Source organism: Dioscorea cayenensis, chromosome 10 (genome assembly GCF_009730915.1).
Source record: "Dioscorea cayenensis subsp. rotundata cultivar TDr96_F1 chromosome 10, TDr96_F1_v2_PseudoChromosome.rev07_lg8_w22 25.fasta, whole genome shotgun sequence".
NCBI lineage: Eukaryota > Viridiplantae > Streptophyta > Magnoliopsida > Dioscoreales > Dioscoreaceae > Dioscorea > Dioscorea cayenensis.
The window spans coordinates 18668484-18675946 of record NC_052480.1 but is presented as its reverse complement, the minus strand read 5'-3'; the positions used below and the strand labels follow the sequence as shown (position 1 = coordinate 18675946).

The following is a 7463-nucleotide window of genomic DNA, read 5'->3' as shown; positions in this document are numbered from 1 at the left end:
AATTACGGTCAAGAATAAGTACCGGATGCCCCTAACATAGGACTTGTTTGATCGGCTGTCAAAAGTTGCCTAGTTCTCCAAATTGGACCTCTGTTCGGGTCACTGGCAAGTCAGAATCACGGAAGGGGATGAGGCCAAGACAACTTGTGTGACTTGTTATGCCTCTTTTGAGTTCCTTGTAATGCCATTTGGCTTAACCAACGCCCCGATGACATTTTGTCATCTAATGAATCCAAGTATTTTCCAAGTATCTTGATTCGTTTGTGGTTGTCTATTTAGATGATGTATTGGTTTTCAGTGACTCCTTGGCAGATCACGTCGTCCATTTGTAGCTTATGCTATCAAAACTTCGGTAGCAACAAATATATCTCAAGTTGGAGAAATGGCAAATTCGCTCAAGAGGAAATTAAGTTCTTAGGGTATGTTATTTCTCATGGTCAAGTCCGAATGGACCAGGCTAAGATGGCTATAATTTTGGATTGGCCGGTGCCAACCAAAGTCATGGAGTTGTGATCTTTTCTCAGTTTAGCCAACTATTATCATGTTTAATTGAGGGGTATTCAAGAAAAGTGGTGTTACTCACCAATTTATTGAGGAAAGTCCAGCCATGGGGTTGGCCCGAATAGTAACAATTGGCTTTGATAAAATTAAGATTGCGATCTAAAGTGAACTAGTCTTAGCTCTTCCTAGCTTTGATGAACCTTTCGAGGTTCACACTGATCCATCATACAAAGCTGTCGGAGGAGTTATCATTCAAAACAAGCATCAAGCGGCTTTCGAGAGTTGCAAGCTCAAACATGTGGAGCAACAACATTCGGCCCACGAGCAAGAGATGCTCGCCGTTGACCATTGTTTACATGTATGGAGAGTTTATCTTTTGGGAATGAAGTTCCTTGTCAAAACCGATGACGTAGCCAATACTTTCTGTGCTACGCAAAAAACGATGTCTGCACGATAAGCTAGATGGCAAGAGGTTTTGCAAGAATATGATTTCCTTTGGCAGCACAAGCCGAGGAGACACAATTGGGTGGCCAATGCGTTGAGTCACCAATAGGTTGTGAATTATGTTGCTGCCATTTCTCATGTGGAGAATGATTTGCAAACTCATATTCGGGAGAAAGCAAAGGAAGGCAACCGGTACATTAAGTTGGTGGCTGATGTTAACGAAGGAGTCGTTCGCAAATATTGGTTAGAAGATGGTCTTTTTTATGCCAAGGGTACTCAATTCTTCGTATTGAAGGGTGGTCGACTTCGGTGTAAGCTCCTTACGGAGCATCATGATGTTCTACGGGCAGGACATTTCGACCGTAAGCGCATGATGGCCCTAGTCTCGCATCACTTCTATTAGCTAGATATGGGCGATGACATAGAAGCATATGTAAAGACATACTTTGTGTGCCAACAGGAGAAATATAAAAGAGGACAGGATGCTGGTCATTGATAAGTGCTTGTGCGATATGAATGCGAAGCGTTCATTCCTTATGTTGAGCATTACTTTTCTCAGGTTTTTACATTAATATGTGTGTTTTTTATGTTACTTTTATGCAGGTAGGGTTGTGAGGCCGAGTATGAAGGAAATAGTCCAATGTGGATCATAATGCACCGATTTTGGAGGAGATCTTGCTAAGGTTCAAACGCGAAGACATAGGTCAGGTGTGAGATGCTAGAGTGTGTGCCAACCTCCTCATATTCGAGTGAGCACATTCATTTAGAGGGGCACAAAGGTAGTCACACTCGAGCATTCTGACTTATGCATATAAGAAGAAGAGATCCACCAACATGTACATCACTGAAAAAGCAAGTGATTCACTACGTAAACGTGTGCCCGTTTGCGTTACCCCAATAAAAGTATGGAATTCTGGAGTATTTTCGGCAGAACACTGTAGCAAGACACTACAAGAAGTACTGTAGCAGCACTGTTTACAGCCAGCCGAGAAATCAGAGAAACAGAGAATCCACACGGGCGTGTGGAAATTCCACAGGGGTGTGTGACATCATACACGCCCATGTAGACGCCCGATTCCAGCCCTATTTAAAGCCGATTTCAGCCCGGATTTCAGTATTCGTTTCTCCATCTTTTCCCCAACTTACGAGAGGGTTTCTGCTAGGGTTTTGAGGGCTATTTGCCAATGTTTTGGAGAGGTTCTACGGCTACGACATCGTGATTCCATTAGGAAGAAGGTTGGTAGGGGAGCTTCGATCGAGGTGTTTCCTATACCAGATGAAGGAATCCTTGGACGACGAGTGGAGGACTTTCCACAAGACCATTGACACGACCATCGGGGGGGTTTCTTTATGGATTCATTGCTTTTAAATTTAATATCTTTGATTGTACTTAGCTCCATGGAGGGCTAAACCCCTAGTGGGTACTTGAGTGATTGTGAACCCTAGGATGTACTCATTTCATTGAACTTCTTTATTATGCTTTCAATAAATTGATGTTTATTGTGAGTTCCATCCTTGAATGCTTGATTGTATGAACATTTCCCCTAGAGTGACACTAGGGTTTAGAGTTCTTGTTGGTAACCTTGTGAGTGAGTGACACACCACGAGCGTTAGACAAAGCTAGGTTGGAGAAGGTTGAGAGGGTGAGTCGAGAGGTACAGGAGCGTCCCATTTCCCCTCCGATGTGATAGATTCTAACTCAACTCCTTGAGTTCTTTGCGGCCATAATAGAGTGAATGATCTAAGGGATGAACCTCCGCTGGTTCCTAGTTGCGCATGCAATAGAGTGAAGCGTTGAGGGGATCTTAGTATCTAGGGCTTAATTGTGGCTAGGGACCTTCCGCCTGGACCAAAGGGTTAGGTCTATAATTAGGAAGCGATTTATCACTTGGAATCCCTAGAGCTCATTGCAACTTTATTCGAGTGCGATGTTGAGAGGTTATTTAATCTCTCCTCCGAGACATGAATAGAGTTAGTCATAGTTGAACTTAGATTTGGGACTATGTATGTAAGGATTTCCACGACTCACCATTGCATTCATTAGGAAGCATGATAGAGAGTTCTTGCACTTGAAACGATTTTCCTAGGTGAAGCATCATCCGAGTACCCCATCTTTATCGATTGCCTTACCCTTTTCGTTATTCTTGCTCTCTCACTTGTTTCTTTTATTATTGAGAATTGAATCAATTTCACACTAATCACTATTGATTTTTCACATAGCTGAGAACCAAATTAAGTATTTTCATTCCCTACTCCCTGTGGATTAGACACCGCTCACCAAAGATTATTACTTCGACAAACCCGTGCACTTGCGGGATATACGTAAGGCGACCTTGTCAAGTTTTTGGCGCCGTTACCGGGGAGCTAGGTGTTTAGAGATACTTTGCACTTTGTTTTCTTAGCTATTTCACTACACATTCTATTTCATATCTTCTTATTCTATCATCGTTCTGATTTTCTTTTTCTTTACTTTTGGTGCAGCTCCAGGTTATGACCCGAGGGAATCCATCAGTATTGATTGAAGCAGACCCTGAGCTTGAACGTGCACTTCGAAGGAAAGGGAAAGAACCTATACAAGAACAGCCTAATCCAGCTGATTTGGAAATAGAAAGATCTGACAACATGGCAGAACAAAATGAGCAACAACGGACATTATCCGATTATGCCATACTTTCAGTGTTGGGGACACAATCGAGTATTGTGCGTTCCCCAATCACAGCTCAGAATTTTGATCTAAATCCGACATTCATCCATATGCTGCAGCAGTCCGCACAATTCAACGGTTTGGCCGATGAGGATCCAAACAGTCACATAGAGAGCTTCCTCGAGGTGTGTGACATGCTGAAGATAAATGGTGTGACGGATGATGCCATCAAATTGACAGCCTTCCCATTTTCCTTAAAGGGGAAAGCAAAGCAGTGGCTACACTCATTACCTGGGGCATCAATCACTACATGGGAGCAGATGGTAGAAGCTTTTCTAGCCCGTTATTTCCCTCTCGGAAAATCAGCAAAGCTTAGGAATGAGATCTCATCCTTTATGAAGTTGGAATTGAAGTCTCTATTTGAGAAATGGGAAAGGTTCAAGGAACTGCTACGCAAGTGTCTGCAACATGGATTCCCGGAGTGGATGATTGTTCAAACCTTCTACAATGGTTTGAACCCAAGTACAAGGCAACTCTTGGATGCGCCGGCAGGAGGTACCTTAGGTAGCAAGACCCCCGACGAGGTACGTCAATTGATTGAGGAAATGGGGTTAAATAGCAACCAGTGGAACTCTAGGGAAAAGAAAAAGGTGGCCGGTCTCCATGAAATTGATGCGGTAACTTCATTGGCGGCCCAAGTGGAGAGTTTGAGTAAGAAGCTAGATCTTATAGCTTTGAATAGAGTTGCGGCCGTGACAAATTGTACCGGTTGTGGTGGAGGACATGCTCCTTCCGATTGCCCAATCGTCATAGGTGATGTTTCTTCAGTTGAGAATGTTGACTTTGTAGGTAATGGAATGAGACCTCAAGGGAATCGATACAGCAACACATACAATTCAGGTTGGAAGAATCATCCCAACTTTTCATGGAGTAATCAAGGACCACAGAAGACCATGGGGCCATCGGGGTTCCAACAACAACAACAAGCTCCTCAAGTGGAAAACGGAATTTTAGGCTTGGAAACCCGAATGACGGATTTGGAGAAACACTTGGCTAGATTTGTTCAATCGGCAAATACAAGGTTTGAATCAGTCGAGGCTACACTTTGCAATCACACCGCCTCCTTGCACAACCTTGAAAATCAAGTGGGGCAAATTGCGAAATCTCTTTCCGAAAGGCCACATGGAAGTTTACCAAGCAACACGGAAACCAACCCGAGAGAACATGTGAAGGCGATCACTTTGAGAAGCGGTCGCGAGGTTGAAGGGAGGCTTCCGAGTGAGAAGCCGAAAGAGGTGGCACCCCCACCTTTCACTCCAAGAATCCCTTATCCCTCTAGATTAAAGAATGACCAAGGGGATGACCAGTATAAGAAGTTCTTGAGTTTGTTCAAGCAACTCCACATCAACATTCCTTTTGTTGAGGCTTTGGCTCAAATGCCTAAGTATGCGAAGTTCCTGAAAGACCTATTGACCAACAAGAGGAAATTGGAGGAGAGTGCTTCAGTGGTGCTTGATGCTTTATGCTCGGCGGTGTTGCAAAAGAACATGCCGAACAAGAAGAAAGACCCGGGAAGCTTCATTATTCCGTGTAACATCGGCAACTTAGGTGAGGAAATGGCATTAGCGGATTCAGGGGCAAGTATCAACGTCATGCCATATACTTTCTTCCAAAAGCTAGGCTTGGGTGAGCCTAGGCCTACTCAGATGAATTTACAATTGGTGGACCGAACGGTACGACATCCGAGAGGCATCATTGAAGACATGCTTTGGCAAGGTGGACAAGTATATTTTTCCGGTTGACTTTGTAGTGCTAGATGTTGATGAGGATGCATATGTACCCTTGATACTTGGGAGACCGTTCTTGCAGACTTCCAAAGCATTGATTGACATCGACGGTGGAGAGCTCACATTGAGAGTCGGAGACGATAAGCTCACTTACCGCCTTGCTGAAGCCATGAGGCATTCTCTCAATTTTGATGACACTTTATATTTTCTAGACACTACTGATGAGATTGTTGATGAATATATACAGGAAATGTTCAACCCGAATCCGTATGAAGGTTTGTTCCACCAAGAGGAGAGCAATAAAGAAGTAATGATGCTTGGTTCAACTGGAGAGGAAACATCTACCCCGGGAATCTTGAAGAAGGTGCTCCGAAAAATGAAGAGGGCTCAAAGACGGCACCGAAAATGCACCAAGACTGTTGGAGACGTACATGAGCCAAGAAAGTTGGACGAGCCATTGTTAGGTGGTCCGAAGCCCGATAGTGCACCCTCTACCCTCAAGAGACTTTGCTCATCATGCTTTCAAGTTATGGGTAAGAGGGCAACCTTCATTCATGAACCCCCGTGAGGTAAGAAAGATACGTCAAGCTTAGTGACATTAAACAAGCGCTTCTTGGGAAGCAACCCAAGTGTTTACTATTTTTGTACCTTTAGTTTAGTTTCTTTGCATGAATAAATTGTTAAGTGTTGGTGTTTCAATTTTTGAGTGCTTGTGCTGTGATTTTATTGTGGGTTTTTAAAAGAATTCATTGTATGTTTTTGTTGAGAATTGCTGAAGTTTGGTCATTTGAGTCCTATTTTTGTGTTTTTTTATCCGGTATATCTTGCACAATAGGGTAGGCTACGAGTGTGTAAACATGTTCGAGCTAGTTCACGCAGAAACTGCGCAGGTTTTTCTAAGTCATCCGAGAGAAAACACACGCAGGGCGGTGGAAATTCCACACGCCCTGTGGGTGTCTCTGTGAACTCTTCCGAGAGAGGGCACGAGGCGGCATGCTGCCTGCATCATGCGACCATGCGGTGGCGCACGCCCTGTGGGTAATTTCCACGCGGTGCATGTGCCCTTCCTCGAGTTGGGCGATTTTTCCCGAGAACACACGGGCGTGGACTGCGCCCAGTGGGTGACCTTATGAACCACACGCGGCGTGGGTAATTTCCTGCGCCCGTGCGGAGCTACGCATGTTGCTCCCTCCATCCCGAGAAACACAGGGTGCGGCCGCCCCTGTGACTTGAGGCATGTAAATGCCCACGCCCATGGGGAATTTCCGCACGGGCGTGTGGGCAACTTGATATTTTTCTCAGATGACCATGGAAGCCACAGGGGCGTGCGTCTGCCCTCGTGAGTCTGGCGCACGGGCGTGGGTATTTTCCGCACGCCCGTGTGAGATCAGTCAGAGTCAAGGGAGCGTTTTCCCGAGAAGGCACAGGGACGTGTGTACACCCCTGTGGCGCTCTCGAAGTAAGGCGCACGGGCGTGGGTAATTTACACACGCCCGTGGGGATACACAAAATTCCAAGAGGCGTGATTTCCTCCTTAAAAACCTTGTGATCTATCTCTTTCTTCATCTCCAATCGTCGGAAAACGGTTCCCGATTATCTTTTCCGACCCTTCGTCACTATTTGGAGGAATTTTCTTTGCTAATCTTACCAAATTTCAGACGTTTTCATATTCATCTCTTCGGTAATCCTTTTATCCTCTTTTCTTTGCCAATTATGGTTTTTCACGGGTTGAATGCTTTTAAATGCGAGTTTTCATGCATGATGGATGTGTAGTAAGCAGTTAGAAGTAATTTTACAATTGAATTGTTAAGATTTGTTGTGCACCCGTGCGGGAGTTTCACGCTCTGCAGAGCCACACGGGCGTGGGTAATATCCACAGGCTTGTGTGGAATTCTGCAGTATATTGCTTCTGAGATTTTTTATTGTTTTTGTCTTTTGCACTCCAGCTATGGCACCTCGAGCGAAGAAGAGCGAGTTATGTGCCTCGGACTTACTTCACCCGAGCCGATACATATAGATTCTCGCACCCCAGGCATCGGGCTCGCTCGAGAGACTTTTCACTCCGGGTTTGGTCGGACTTGCTTTGT

General features: G+C 44.8%; 1 non-coding gene across 1 annotated transcript; it reads right to left on the bottom strand.

Annotated features, from left to right (window-relative positions):
- Positions 1-3957: 3957 nt before the first annotated feature.
- LOC120271345 lies at positions 3958-4064 on the bottom strand. The gene has a single exon (XR_005539958.1). It is a non-coding gene; the product is annotated as a small nucleolar RNA R71 (small nucleolar RNA).
- Between the last annotated feature and the right edge of the window lie 3399 nt (positions 4065-7463).